General features: G+C 45.4%; 1 long non-coding RNA gene across 1 annotated transcript in view; it reads left to right on the forward strand.

The window, feature by feature from the left end:
- Window positions 1–3,232: 3,232 nt before the first annotated feature.
- The window catches only part of LOC142820929 (uncharacterized), a 59,102-nt gene continuing 46,452 nt past the window's right edge, over window positions 3,233–15,882 (forward strand). The window contains exon 1 of the long non-coding RNA XR_012897945.1: window positions 3,233–3,289. This is a non-coding gene — a long non-coding RNA (uncharacterized LOC142820929). The remainder of the gene's footprint in view (window positions 3,290–15,882) is intronic.

Consider the following 15,882-nt stretch of genomic DNA (forward strand, 5'->3'; position numbering starts at 1 on the left):
CACACATTTTTTAAAATTCTTAAATGAGGAAAATAATTCTTTAAAGATTTAATTTCTGATTGGTCAGTCAAAATGTTTGACACAATTGAAACACTTCTTTCCAGTTCTGACCTTTGCTTTATATTCCTATGTAACATTATCATTTTTCTTTTAAAAATAAAATGAGAAATTAGAATGAAAACATCCTGTGCTCTGGAATGTGTTCTTACGTGCAGCATTTACTACAAAATAGCACATAGTATGATCTGAGAAACCATTTTGGAGCTTATTTCTTTTTTTCTGAAATAAAATTTCAGCAAAGTCAACACAGTTTTTGCAAAGCGTTTAGACTTTGACATAACCACATTTTCTGATTAAAGCTGGTTCTGTCAAAGTTTTCTGATTAGCTCTACTAATACTACTGAATTTCTGATCCTCTTAAGTTTCAGTTCACAGGTGTATAATAATTTTAGAGGAACGCACATTGATGAGGGAGGTGACTGTGGACCGATTTCTCTCCGTTGTTTCACTGATGACTGATTTCTCTCCATTGTTGTTCGAAGTTAAACTTACAGACTTTTTGCACCAGCAATGTTTATTTTAAGAGCAGTTTGCTCTGTACAGTTATCAGGAGAACTGTCTCTCCCCTCACCCGTAATCCACCCGTATAAAACACATTTAATTACTCTGCAACTGTGCATATGAATTATTTTATTCTTTTTAGATAACATTGTTCTCATTTATCAAGAGAAGAAGTCCGTGGTTTTAAATATGCTGGGAGAGAAGGCACAATTATCCCCTCTGAATTACCCATTATTTCTTGCCATTATAATTAGTGATTAGACATCTCCAACTTAGATGCTGTCTTCCAAACTGAACAATATCAGGATGACCTCAAATGACTTCAATGTGAATTGAGACCTATTTCTAACTCAACAGTACTATTCCTGTAGAGGGAAATTATCTGTGGACCTTTTTCAGCACTAGCTTCATTATCATACTCGGTCTGAAGAGTAACTGAAGTCACCTGTCGCATTCTGTGCTGGTTCCTGTCTTGAACAATTCGTGCTTGTCTTTGCTATGTGAATGTAAGCTTAGTAGTACAGGTGCTGGATAAGGAGATATTGTCTAGCAGGCATATGAACATGAGGAACTGTGAATCCCCCTAGGACATCTGTTGCACCTTGAGTTCACACACAAGAGTATTCTAACAACACACTGCCACTACACTCTGGCTATGTCTACACTGGCAGCTTCTTGCGCTAGAACTCTTTTGCGGAAGAGTTCTTCTGCAAAAACTCTTCCAGAAGAGAGCATCTATACTGGCATGTGCTTTTGCGCATGAGCATCCATGCCAATGTAGACGCTCTCTTGCGCAAGAAAGCTCTGATGGCCATTTTAACCATAGGACTTTCTTGCACAAGAAATTCATGTTGCCTGTCTACACTGGCCTCTTCTGGAAGAGCTCTTGTAGAAAAGGGCTTATTCCTGAGCGGGAGCATCATAGTTCTTGCGCAAGAAGCCCTGATTTTATAAAAGTAGAACGTCAGTTTACTTGCGTAAGAACACACGGCCAGTGTAGACAGGCAGCAAGTTTTTGCGCAAGAGCGGCTGCTTTGGCACAATATCGCGCCCGTGTAGACACAGCCCCTGATTTTTGGATTCAGACTTTCTTAAAGCAAAGGCTAATCACTATGTGCTATCCCCCTGGACAGTCTCAAACAGCCAAGTGTCAACATGGATGGGAATTACTGGTATAATAGCCCCAACTTTGAAAATAGTTCTCACTGTTGTCTCAAAACACACTATTTAAATAGCCTTTCTGGTGTACTTTTTTATAGGAATCAAGCTGTCTGGAAGTTACTTTTGCATGCTATACATACAATGGGGCTCTGCTGAGTTATTTTTAAGTAGTCAAACTCAAACTGTCAGAGAAGCTAGAAAAGAGCAATTCCCAAAGTTACACAGTAATCACACTGTAAAAAGTTGGGAAAACTGTCAGAGTTGCTGCAAGAAATAGCTATGGAGGGCGAAGCGTCTTCATGAGATTTCTTTCTTATTGGTCCATGTACTGGACCACTGCACTTACACAGAATGCTGGTCTTATGTACACGTCATTCTTGTAGTTAGAGCTTGTGCTGAAATCATCTAACGTGGTTCATTCCTGTGTATGTTGATAGAAAAAAAATCACGTGCTAACCATTTTAAAAATTATTTATTTGTGTTGCAATAGTACCCTAGAGACAACCAATTAGGTTAGAGAAAGAAGAATGTGGACACACAGGTTCAATTACTTGCCCTAACAGGCAGATTTCTTGGGTGGCTTTGGGCAAGTCACTTGGTTTCTCTTTGCCTCAGTTTCCAATCTTAAAATGGAAATAATACCACTTTCTTACCTCACAGGGATGAGGTAATTAAGATATCCCAGTCAGTGGAGGGTTTTTTAGAACAAACTAGACATGCTTAACCCTGCTCCAACATAAAGTTCTGGACTAGATGATCTCTTGAAGCCCCTTCCAGCCAGAGGTGATATATGGGAGTGGGGTGGGGGCATGCAAGGTCACATGCTCTCCACCCTTCCCCTGAGATGTGTTGCTTGGCTTGTACTGGCTGGCTGTGTCTAGACTGGCAAGTTTTTCCAGAAAATCAGCCGCTTTTCCGGAAAAACTTGCCAGCTGTCTACACTGGCCGCTTGAATTTCCGCAAAAGTACTGACGATCTCATGTAAGATCGTCAGTGCTTTTCCGGAAATACTATGCTGCTCCCGTGCGGGCAAAAGTCTTTTTCCGAAAGACTTTTGCGCAAAAGGGCCAGTGTAGACAGCACAGTACTGTTTTCTGCAAAAAAGCCCCGATCGCCTTTTGCGGAAAAGCATCCTGCCAATCTAGACGCGCTTTTCCGGAAATGCTTTTAACTGAAAACTTTTCCGGTAAAAGCATTTTCGGAAAATCATGCCAGTGTAGACGTAGCCAGTATGTTCAGGGCCAATTCCTCTCCCTGATAGCCACAAGTAGATGGTTGAAACAAAAATACTGAACGCACCCCCCAAAAAAACTGGGAAAAAATTCTGTTGAAGGGGGAAAAAAAAGGGGGGGGAGACCAAAGTTGTTGAGTCCACCCCCCCCAAAAAAAGGACTCCAAGAACTTGAGCCAAAAAATATTTTTTTAAATAAAACAGCATGTCCCCTTTAAGAATGAGTGCAGGGATAGGAACAGGGGAGCGGTTGAGCACTAAGAACCAGGGAAACCATTGCTTCCCCTAGGTCTTTTGGCCAGCAGCCATTTTGTGCCAGCAGCCTTAGGGAACCAGGTAAGCGTGGGGGCTGGGGGTGTTGGGAGCTGGGAGGGGAGGCCGGGCGCTGAGTGTTTGTAGGGTTGCCAGGTGCCCGGCATTTTCGCCTCCTGGCCGGGGAAAAATTCAGAAAATAACGGACATGTTAGGTGTCCGGTATTCTCTGAATTTTTTTATGGGACAGGAGGTGAAAATACTGGACTGTCTGGGTGAATACCAGACACCTGGCAACCCTATCCACAGGCATGGGCTGTCTCTGATAGCAGTCCATGATTCTGTAGTTGAAGACTGTGAGGTGCTCAGATGCTAAGTAATGGGGGTTATATGAGTACCTAACAGTGCCTTAATCTATGTATCCAGCCACCAGTATAAATGCCTTGTTCTCCAACAAGACTGTGATGTGTTTTCCCTGTTCAAACAGGCAAGAAACCCCTGTTATGCTAGGTTTATCCCAACCATGTTTAAAAAAGGTTATTTTTGTTTAGAGGAGGCAGGAAGGTTAAAGGGGTTTCTGTGTTTCAACTGATGTCTTTTTAAAGACACAGAGGGAAAATCAAATGTTTTCTTTTACTCATGGGAAATTGCTTAAAGAATCACTTATCTGAAAGGTGAAAGGCAGATTCTCCCCCCCCCCCCCCCCAAAACCAAACTGTTCTTTCATGATGATTTGCTTGCTTTGTATTTTGAAGATACACCTACATGCAAGCAAAGAACTGGTCCCAGGCTGGGAGTAACAGTCTCCAGGTAGTGCCTTCTGGTCATTTGAAAAATCATATTCAAAAGGGATTTATTCTCAATGGAGCTTATGGATCTTTGTAGCAGTAGGTGGCACAGAATCCCACTGCAGAAAGTGTCTTTGAGTGTGTGTGTGTGGAAGGGTGGGGAGGGGGGTGATACAAGTAATAAAGAATTGTCAATATGAACAATAACAGAGGCCTAGATGAAAGCAGTGATTGGGATAAAGAGAAAAGAACATGTCTGGCCGTGGTTGCTTCACTGGAGAACTGACATGCATAATTTCTGTACTGAATTAGAAGCAGGTCAGATACCCTCAAGAAGTAAACACTCCGCGGAGCTTTGAGGCAGTATAATGAGATAAATACTTTACCTCGAACACCTCTAAACTTTTATTGACTGAACTGCTTTGGCAAGCCACCTAGTTAAAAGAGCTGCATCCCCTGCCCACTCCTCATGCCCACTCCTCCTTTCAACTTCTCTTCTCTGGGCACCCACTCCTCCCCTCTCTTCTTCCTCCCTCTTGCCCACGTTGTCCCTCCTGTCTTCTCTTCCAGCATCACCCTGTCCCCTCCTTTCTTCCATCCCCACTGACACCTTCCCTCCCTTCCCCCCTCATTGTCTCCTCTTGGCCCCTGGTATTTGTCTCTCCTCCACCCTGCCCCTTGTTGCCTGCTCCTTTCTTCTCCTGCCCTGCCCCCCTCCCCTCAGCACAAGTCCCTTCCTCTCCTCACCCCCCCTTCCTCTTAATTCTCCCTCTGCCCCTTCCCTCACATTCTGCCTTCCAGTTTGCAGGGGCTGGAACCCACAGTCCGGCCCCAAAATCCTCCCTCCCCCCCAACCCAGGTGTACCTCATGCCGACCACACTCCCCCGTCCCCCCTACAACCCAGCTGGCACTTGCACTGACTGCACTCCCTGTGCCCTGCAACTTAGCTGAATGGTGAGACAGATCCCTGCCTTCCCCTCCTCCCAGCAGAGGAGGAGGGGAATTAGCAGCACGCAGCAACTTCTTTACGGGACTTTTCAGAACTGTGTGGGGCACAGGGACAGGACATTAAAAATCGGGATTGTCCCGGGAAAGTCAGGGCAGATGATCAGCATAACTATAGTAGATAAGCAGTGACTTGGGGTATCAGTGATTAGCTGCTGTGAGATTTGCACCGAGTGCAAAGAAATTACTTTCAATTGAACACAGGACCAATCCCTAACATTTTGCTCCATGCATATTTGTTGCAGAGCTCAGCAAATATTCATTAACCTGGGCAAACTGCATCAGTTTTGTAAGCACTTCCACTGGATGTGGCAACCAGCTAACATCTGACTTGAAATTTTGTATTGAGGAGAAAGAGAAGCTGCAGGTGGGTCCCAGTAAATGTCCACATTTGCCTGTCTGCTCAGAGAGAGGGGGTATCTTTGTCTGGTAACAGTGTTAAAATGATGTAAATGTTTGTGGGGACAGAAACAGTTTGCTTACAAGAGGCACATAGACAGGAGGCTTTGGAAAAGATCTGTGGTCTTGTCCTTGTGTAGTCGCATGTTTCATGTATTGGGGAACTGGGAATTTGAGGCAACATTTGAAAATGTGTCCAGCTGGAAATGTGAGAAGGAGAAGGAATCGGTCTTATATTTATCTGTCTGGAAAGCCTTTTACAAGTTGAATTAACCAAACGGTTGAGTGCGAAGTAACGATCATGTTGTTATGAGAGTGCTGCTCTTACCACATTTCATCTTGCAGCAAAATGATCAGGAATTGGGACATTGTGGTTTGGCTGAAATATACAATTTCATTGCCTCATGTTCCGCTGTCTTTGCACCTTCTGTCATCTTTGACACCAGTGCAAAGTGGGTATAAAATGCTATTAAATCAGGGGGAACATGTTTTGCACCTGTCTTGCACTGGTAGAAATGGCTGCCCAAGGTGTTAAGCAGTGGAGAAACTGGCTGTGACATTTTCATGCTTAATGGGTTTATTCATGACCTTAGACTGAAGAAGAAAGGGAAGTTACTGCAAAACATATTGTAAAGTGTTTGCTCATTAACTGCTTTATAGTTGCAACTAAGGTTTTCTAAACAGCCTGGAACTTTAAAAAATGTGGTTCTAAAGAGGAAGGGTCGGTGGGTGCTTTTAAGGTTACTGGCACATGTGGGAGATGTGGATATGGATTCTTGTAGAAAATGATTTACATTGCCTATGGTGGACTCAGGTATTTCTCATTCCTTTTATTTTTCCTAGCATACGTTAAAAAGAATGGGTCTCATTCTGTAGTCACACTGCAGTAAATCAGGAGTAACTCCACAGAAGCTAGTACAAAAACAGTAGTGTGAGACAGAGAGTGCAAAATCAGGCCAAGCATGAGTCAAGAGGCTGTGGCTCAGAATGACGTAATGTTGCTAAGGAGACAGGAAATGCAAATATATCCCTTATGCTCCCTGGTCCTGGACTGGCATCGAGTTAGAGCATGTTAGGGTGACCCCAAGGCTGCTCTATCTTGTTTTAGTTGCCGACCAAGGGACTTCCACACTATCACGAGATTGCTGGGGTGAAGGGAAGCTATGTCTTAGTTGTGCCCTTGCACTGGCTGTAGGGAGGTGGGTGGCATCACAGCTGTGTATACCAGTCATGGCAAGTGTCTGTATAAAGGTGTGATTCTACCATTATCCACTGCATTACCTTTAGGATTGCTTTGTGATGCCACAGCATAAAGCTGCGCTAATGCAACTGAAGTTTACGGCCAAAGATGTACGGATGGATAACCCAGAGGTTAGGGCACTAGCCTAGCCTAGGACTTGATCAAGTTCCCTGCTAAGTCCGACTTCCTACATGGACTTGGGCTAGTCTCTTAGGATCTCTGTGCCTCAGTTCTCAGTGGGTGGATAGTAGCAAGTTCCTGCCACGCTGGGGTGATGTAAGGATGAATGCATTGAAATGTGTTAGCTATACTGGTAATGGGGAGCATATAAGTAACATTAGTAGATTTAGTGATTAAATCTATGGATCTGCCAGGAAACCCACGGCACGGCTCCCAAGATGTGTGGTTCCAGCCTCCCTGGCCTGGAGCATGGGGAGAGTAGGCGCTATGGGGAGCAACACTCCAGTCCCAGAATGCCCCCAGAACGCCTGCTGTAGGCAGAGTGTGGGTGGGGCCAGGCTGGCTACTTGGGGAGGCTGTACCTTCCCCTGCCTAAGCCACCGGACACCCAGGCTTGTGGCAATTGCTGTGTGGAAGCTGCCGACTTCCGATTGCTGTGGGTCAGTTGCAAATTTGTTTGGAGGGAGGGGGAAAGTCTGCCATTGGGGCTGCACTACTGCAAGTGTGCCGGGCAATAAATCACATTCTGCTACAGACAGGGCCGGATTAAGGCATGAGCTGGCCGGGCAGCTGCCCAGGGCGCCAACCTATGGGGGGCGCCTGATGGCAGCTGTATGGGGCGCGCAGTGTCCCTTATAGCTGCCATCAGGCACCGCGTACCCGGCTCCTGGATCGCGGGCTGCAGCAGCTCCCAGAGGCCACCCTGCAGCGGCCGCCCGGGGCGGGGGCCACGTTAACCCCCACAGCGCCAGCCAGCAGCGCCCTTCCCCCCGCGGCCACAGGGCTCTGCATGGCCAGGCTTGGCCTGCCCTAGGCGGCCCCAGGCTGCAGGCCCTGGTGACCACTGCTTGCTCTGGGCTGGCAGGCGTGGAGCTGGCACAGGCACCGTGGCCAGGGTCTACCCCTTTAATGGCTCCGGGGCTGGGGGAGAAGAGAGTAAGTTTTCCTGGTTGTGCCCAGAGTGGCCACCAGGGCTCCCTGGGAAGGGCTGGAGGTCCCCTATTTCGAATTAAGTGTCTACACAGAACTTAATTCGAAATAGCTATTTTGAATTTGGTGCTACTCCTCATAGAATGAAGTTTACCAAATTCGAAATAAGGGCTCCACTATTTCGAATTTATTTCGAAATAGCAGTTTGCCTGTGTAGACGCTATTAAAGTTAATTTGAAATAACTGCTGTTATTTTGAATTAACTTGTAGTGTAGACAGACCCTCAGAGAAGTGCAAATGGCTACTCTCAAGCTCAGGGAGGCTTTGAGGGTGCACTTTGAAATGAGGGGCTCTGAAATAAATGTTGCAGTTGCTTCCACGCTGCACCACCCCCATCCAATGCAATGTAGCTGAGAGCACACGGACGAAAGTGCGGCATAATTAGAACTATGTTCCTGCAAAGGGAATTTTTTAGCCCCGACTGGACTGTCTGTCCAAATGCACAACCCCAGCCACTCCCACTCGACATGACTGGGGTGCTGCTGAGATGTGTTCCTTGTAAGTGTCGGGGGAAAGCAAATGCACATGTCTGAAAAGGGGGTTGTCAGTGAAATGTTACCGTGTAGAATTCTTGTATTGTTTTGTGCATTGTGTTGAACAGGCCTTTCCCTGCGCAGGATCAGCAAGGAACCCAAGGCACAGCTTCTCCAGGCTTGTGGCTTTTGCCCTGCTCCCTATGCAGCCGGCTTATGTTCTGCTGTAGTTCCTGGCACAGGCTAGTGTCCTACAGTGCGGGAGGGGACAAAGCCGCACTACTGTGGAACCTGAGGTAGAAAATGGACAAAGAGCTGAGGAGAAGTTTTGGCTGCCTCTCTCAGCAGGGTCCCATTGCGATCACAACGTGCTGCTCAGCCCTATCGCAGAGCAATGCAGGGATTAGTGCAGCTCACCGACACACAGTCAGCCCCCACTTTGTTATGACCTGAGCCCCACCATCCACAAGACACAGATGCTTCCCCATCCCCAGAAAGTGGTTGTTCAGTCAGCGGTGGAGAAGGCTTCTTGGCTGCCAGACACCCTGGGCAATCCCGGAGGTCCCCCTGTTCCTCATCTATCTCAGTCTCCTCATCTACAATTTCATCCTCTGGGTTAGGCCCTCCATATCCTGCCTCTGTGCCCTCTGAAGTGTCCATGGGGCTCTGGGCAGTGGACTCGCTGCCAAAGAATGAGTCCGGCTCCTTCTAGGAACAGCAGATCTTTGGTTTGCTTCTCGGGCTTTGTGATAGGGTTGTCTGAATTCTTCAATCTTCGCTCTGCTCTGCAACGTGTCCCGCTCATTCCCCTTTTCACCAAGGCTTGAGAAATGTGCCCATACACATCTCAGTTCCTACTGGGCACTCACAGCTGGGCCTGAACAGACTCCTCTCCTCAGACATTAATCAGATCCAACAGCTCCTCAACGGTCCAAGAAGAAGCCACGAGACCAATGCACACTGGGCGGGGCAGGTAGCTGGTCACCTGGCTGCAGGGTAGCAGAGTTCAAACTGATGACCAGAGGGACAGATTGGGAATTGTGGACCACTTCCTGGAGGCCAGAATCAGCAGCAAAACACCTCAAAGTGTCAACACTCCATGTTTGTCAACAAGGCAAGGAGGGGAAAAGAACCCCGCTCCGCCCCGTGGAGCTGAAAGTATTTGTTGACGAAAATGGCAGATTTTCTTGACGAAAGTCCCATTGCAGTGTGAACGCGCATGCAGTTTTGTGGACAAAATGCACTTTTCCTAAACAAACCTTAGCAGTGCAGACAAAGCCTGAATAGGCTGGTTTAGTTTAATAGGGAGATACAAGGCTTTGCCCGCACTGGCAATTGAGGCTGTGTCTACACTATGAAGAAATGTTGGGAAAAGATACGCAAATTGCGAACCACAATCTACATGGGGCCAAATGTCAGAAAAAACCCTCTTTCAGAACATCCCTTCTTCCTTGTAAACCAAGGTTTACAGGAATGCCAAAAAATTTTTTCGGAAATACAGACGCGTTTCTTGGACGCGGCAGAGCTTTTCCAGGATACCGCCTATATCTGAGAAAAGTTCTGTATTCTAGAGCATGAGTTCCCAAACTGGGGGGTGTGCCCCCTGGGGGTGTGTGAAGACATTCCAGGGGGGGCGCAAGGCAATCCAGCCGCCCCCATCGGAGCCCTCCAAGTTCTGCTGCTATTTTTGTTTTTCGGCCCCAGTCAGTTCCTTTTTTTTTTGCTCAACAAGTTTTGCTGCTATTGGGGTGGGGGAGGGAGTGTGATGCCGAAAAGTGTGGGAACCACTGATCTAGAGGTATCCCAAGAGACAAAGCTTTTGTTGTGTACAAGCGCTAGCTCCCCTCTCCCACACAAGCAACAAAAGCTTGGCTATGGCAAGTGCTAGTGTAAATAATCCTTTGTTGGCAGGAATGCTCCTGGGAGAGGGGCTAGAATTTCTTTGTGGGCAGAAGTGGGGACAAACAGTGTTTATACTGCCAGATAGGGCCTTGCCACTAACACTAAACCTAAGTAAAAAAATGGCTCAAGATAAGCCAACACCTGCTAATCATTTCAGGCTTGTTAAGAGACCATGCCCAAGAAACTACCTGTGAAGATTCTACCTGTGGGTTACAGTCAAATTATAACACTTGTTTCTGTTTTAGAGCTGCAAGTGTAACTTTTTTTTTTTTTTTTTACCAGCATGAATGAAATTTATTCACTGTACTTTGATGTTACCTTTCAAGATGTACTGCTGCACTATGGTAAATAGTGAATGTCTTTCTTTTTGCTTGTCTTTTTCAAAACAAGCTCCATTGGGAATACATAGCTGTGATTAACCTCACTTCTTCCCACCTGTCATTCATAGCTGCTGCAGTTAGCATGACTTTTATCTCGGTTTAAAAAACCTTGACGCTGAGGAAATCGACTTCGGAAAACATTCTGAGGTAGAACATGACTAGTGTTGTTTGCTTGTTTCTTTATGCTGTATATTTTTTGTGTCTTTGCTTTTTTAATCATTTGATTATTAGCATATCAAGACTAAGGAACCGCTCATGCGACTGGCTGGAAAAAGAGGTGGGGGAGAAACTCCCCCCCCCCTTTTTTTTGCCTGTTGCCTTCAGCAGTAAAGTGACCCTTAGAGCTCTCTGAGGCATTGCTGGGAAGTCTGAGGAGATTGGCCATTGCACTCAGAGTATGAAATGGTTGAAGTCAATGGAAGGACTCCTGTTGACTTTCAAGTAACTTAGAACTGGGCCTTTAGCACTAAGATCAACCCTATTTATTCAAAAAACATGGCTCAGCCTCCCCCAGAATCATGAGATTAAAAAACATGGAGTTATCTTCCTTTATCTTTGAATCATTAGCAGGCACTAGGGTCATGGCTTTTAAGCTCTATTCTGCAAACATGAAGTCTAGAACCATGGGCAATTGGTGAAGGTAGGGCCGGGGGAGGCAAACACTCAGCCCCACCTCTGACCCCACCCCTTCTGCTGAGGCTCCACCCCTTTCCCGCCCCCCACAGGGAGGTGAGGTAGCTCACTGCGCGTGCACCCCCCCTACCACAGGGAGGGTAGGTGCGTGGATACGCACTCACCTCAGCCTCCTCAGCCCCAGGGCACTGGGAGAGGGAGGAGAGTGAGCCGCGCAGCCCCAACCGTGGACCATTGGTGGAAGGAGGAGGGCGCACAGCACAGCACAGCTCCAGCCTGCCCACCCTGGAGTACAAGGAGGACTGCACGTGGCCGCAGCCTCTCCAGCCTTGGAGCATGGGAAGGGTGGGTGGTGGGGGCAGTAACACTCTCCCCCAAGAATGTCTACAGCAGGTGTTCTGGGGGCGGAGTGTGGGAGGGGCCATGCCTTGTGGTTTGGGAAGGCAAGGCCTCCCCATGCCTCGGCTACCGGATGCCCATGGCTAGAACTTTTTTTTAGTGGAAGCCTACATTCTTGCATAATTACATGATTCCAGGATATGAGACCCAGATATCATGAGATAGATAGCAAAATACTGAAATATGGCACCCACGTCTTTGCCACTGGTAGCTGTGCAGGATGAGTAGCTCTACCAAAGCCCATCTCATCCATAGACCTTGCCATCATAAGCAAGCAATGGGCTTCCACCCATCCTTATATTCAGTTTTGGTTCATGTTCCAGTCTGTTGTTGACATCCATATTGAAGAGCAATTAATGTCTCTGATGTTGCAGTACAAAGGCAATAAACAGGTCTAATGAACCCTGTATTCAATTCCTGATTTTGCTGCAGGCTTCCTGTGTGACCTTGGACATGTAATTTATTCATTGCCTCAGTTTCCCCCCTGATAAATGGAGACAGTTTCTCATATCCTTTGCTTATTTGGCAGGGTCTGTCTCTTACTATGTATATAGGCCCAGGAGGTCCCTGATCTGGGTAGAGGCCCCACAGTGCCACTAAAATATAAATAATAGCAACTGCTTGGGAGCTGCTGGCATATGCTGAGTTTCAAATGGGGGTGGGTGAGTGTGTGTGAGAAAAGACTGAAGGAATAAGCATCTCATGAAGTCACAAGGCTGTTCCTCTCAATCCAATCACTTGCGAATTAAGAACAGCAGGGCCTTTAAACAAGTGGCAAATGTCAGGTCAATTTACTTGTGCAGGGTTTTGTTTAGAAATAACACTGCTAGACAGTAATCTTGATTGGGTATTACCTTGAGTGAGGTAAAGCCATTCAAAGGCAGGATTAATTGTTAAATCGATTGTATATAAGCTTTTTTGTGTAATGAGTGGATGAGTCTTGACTTCAAGGGCGAGAAATCATGGTAGTACAAATCAGATTTTTCTTTCTCTAAATGATAAAATCCTCCTTTTAAAAATATGTCAAAAAATACCCCGTTCAATTTTTCTAAAACCTTCTGGGTTTCTCTGCAAGTTCCACTTTGAGATTCGATGCAGATCCAGTACAACATTAGCTTTCTCTTATACTTCCATTAAGATGGAATTGACACTGAAGGAGTTGATTGAATTGTAGCCAAAGGACAAAATGGCATACAGGCAGTCCCCGGGTTACATGGAACCGACTTACATCAGATCCCTACTTACAAACGGGGTTAGGCAACCCCGCACTAGCTGCTTCCCCCCAGCAGACCAGGGAGACGCGAAGCTAGCGCCCCCCGCCCCCAGCAGACCAGGGAGATGCGGAGCAGCTTTTCTCAGCAGACACCTCAGCTTGAGAATAAAGGACTGAGGGAAGTGAGGTGTGGGAGAATAAAACTGAGCTCTGGAGAAATGTTTGGCTAGAGTTTCCCCTACAATATGTACCAGTTCCGACTTACATACAAATTCAACTTAAGAACAAACCTACAGTCCCTATCTTGTACGTAACCCGGGGACTGCCTGTACTGAGGTTTTCAGAACTGATTCTGGCAAACAGCAGCAACCAAAAAAGAGATGATCCCATTGAAAGACAAAAGATAAACACTTCCCAAAAATATAACCCAAAGGAAATTCAATTAGCCCACAACACTGCATTGAGAACAGCAGATTAGCTGAGTCCAGGCACAGAATTGACTTGCTCATCCTAACACTGATGGTGATGCAAGACTAATGTTCTTAGCCCTGGTTTACACTCGGGCTTTATTTCAAAATAACCCCCTTTATATTTAGGTTGAATTTATAAGCAGAGCTTCCACACTACCAAACCCATTATTTCAAAATAAGGGACTGCTTATTTCCAAATCTGTACTCCTGCTTTTCTTAGGGAATAATGCGAATGTTGAAATAGTTATTTTGAAATATCGTTAGTGTGGATGCTCCGCTGCTGCTATTTTGAAATAACTACTCCCCAGAGTAATTCAAATTAATTAATCCCCAGTACTTCCTGGGGCTCTAAGTCGAGGTATAAACAGAGCCAGCCACATTAAAAGAGCCTGTCTTGGACTAATTTTGAGGCTTCCCTGTAGTGGGGACACGCTATTTCGATTTTGTTAATTCAGGAGTTAAGTCAAATTTAGTTATTTTGAAATAGTTTCCTACTAGTGTAGACAAGGCCTTAGTGAGCAGAATTTTCCAGAGCTGATCTAACTTATACATCCAGAAATCAGGATGTTCAAAATAAAGGCTGAAAAGCTCCCCAATGTGCCTAGTTATTTGAGCATATCACTGAAAACTATGAGTCACTGGAATTAAAACGTGTGCTGTAATACCTGGGTACCACAGGATGGAGTTACAGCTTTAACTTTGGATTTTCTTGACTTAGTCAAACTACTAATGTTATTTTAATTCATTGTGCACTTTGACTGCTGTGTTAAAATTACATTGGGTGAGATTCTTTCCTGTGCAGCAGCTCAGAACAAGGCTTATCTTTTGAGGATTTAAAGTACTACTGGCACAGCACTGAATTTCACCCCTGGTGATTAGGAATGGAGGAACTAGTACAGGCAAAGTAACAAATGTCCACTTCATGCAACACTCATAGGCTGCATCTAGACTGGCAAGTTTTTCCGCAAAAGCACCTGCTTTTGCGGAAAAACTTGCCAGCTGTCTACACTGGCTGCTTGAATTTGCGCAAGAACACTGACGATCTAATGTCAGATTGTCAGTGTTCTTGCGCAAATACTGTGCTGCTCCCGCTCAGGAAAAAGCCCTCTTGTGCAAATGCTTTTGCGCAAGAGGGCCAGTGTAGACAGCTAAAAACTGTTTTGTGCAAAAAAGCCCCGATGGCGAAAATGGCGATTGGGGCTTTCTTGCACAAAACTGCATCTAGGTTGGCATGGACACTTTTCCACAAAAAGTGCCAATCTAGACGCTCTTTTCCGCAAATGCTTTTAATGGAAAAACTTTTCCATTAAAAGCATTTGCGGAAAATCATGCCAGTCTAGACGTAGCCTCAAAGTTTAGTTTAGTTGGATTCAAGAGTTTCTTCTCTTGTCTTCCCTTTATCAGAAGCTTCTGTGTGCACTGTTTAGCTTCTGCGTGCGCGCGTGCGTGTGCACGCATGCACACACACACACACACACGCACGCACGCACAAAAAAGCATTGCATGTTGTGTGTGAATATAGTTCTTTAAAAGAACTGGCTCAATAGCCTTTTGTGCAGAGGTGCTCCGTGGGCAATGACATGCAAGCTTTCCTCACCAATGAGAATCATCCCTGATTTGTTGGGGCCTCCTATGTGCATGTAATGGAATAATTGGAATTCAGCCTCTATGGGCCATTCAATCCTCAGCCTCTATGGGCCATTCAATCCTCGGCCTCTCTGGACTGGTCACTAGCAAGAAGGCCATTTGTGCCAGTTGTGTAAGTGGCTTCCAGGTTGTGAACACTTGTCCGCTGGAGACTGAGAGGGGGCCGAAAGAATTGTTTCACATAGTTGAATTGTTTAACAAAGATACCAGAAAGTCCATGGATAGCAACAGCAGTCAAGGATTACCTTCTGAAGCCAGATATATAGAAGAGTAACCTCTCTTCAAAAAGCTCCACACCCCATTACCAACGCCTGGAAACATTTGTAAACCCTACTTCTTGTTTTCTTCCCTCTCTCAGAAGACATACATAATTGCAAAGTCCATTTTATACAATCTGCTTTTCTGTTCTTCATGTTCTGGTGGCTGATGGGAAGTGGGCAGGACCAAATGTCTTAAGTATTGTTTCTAGCCTTGAGGGTACAAAAATTCTACTAGGAGTGAAGGTTCTGATACAGTGTCAGATGGATCTTGCTGTACATCTTTGCGTAGGGAGCTGGGAGTTAAGACTACATTATTGGCACTCTTTGTTGCCCAAAAGCTGTTGATATGAATTTTAAATATGTTGTGGAATTTTACAAAATCCATAAGTCCTCAGTATTTCACAGAATGTTTTACTTTTTGGAAAATGATATTTTTTAGGCAAAAAAGTTCTCTGTTAAAAAAATGTCACCACTTCTATTCATAAGATTCTGCAAAACCCCTTTTTTAAAGTTAGAAGAAACAAGTTACCATTTAAAAACATTAATTTGGCATTCAAGCAGTATTTCCTTTCCCACCCTTTTCTTGTGAAAAGTTAAAAACATAGTCCCATTTTTTTTTACTCCAGGATTTTCACTAAATGTCACATGCAAAGACAGTTACTGTTACCCAGTTTATAAAAAGATCCTGGAAACCACA

Source organism: Pelodiscus sinensis, chromosome 28 (genome assembly GCF_049634645.1).
Source record: "Pelodiscus sinensis isolate JC-2024 chromosome 28, ASM4963464v1, whole genome shotgun sequence".
Classification (NCBI taxonomy): domain Eukaryota; kingdom Metazoa; phylum Chordata; order Testudines; family Trionychidae; genus Pelodiscus; species Pelodiscus sinensis.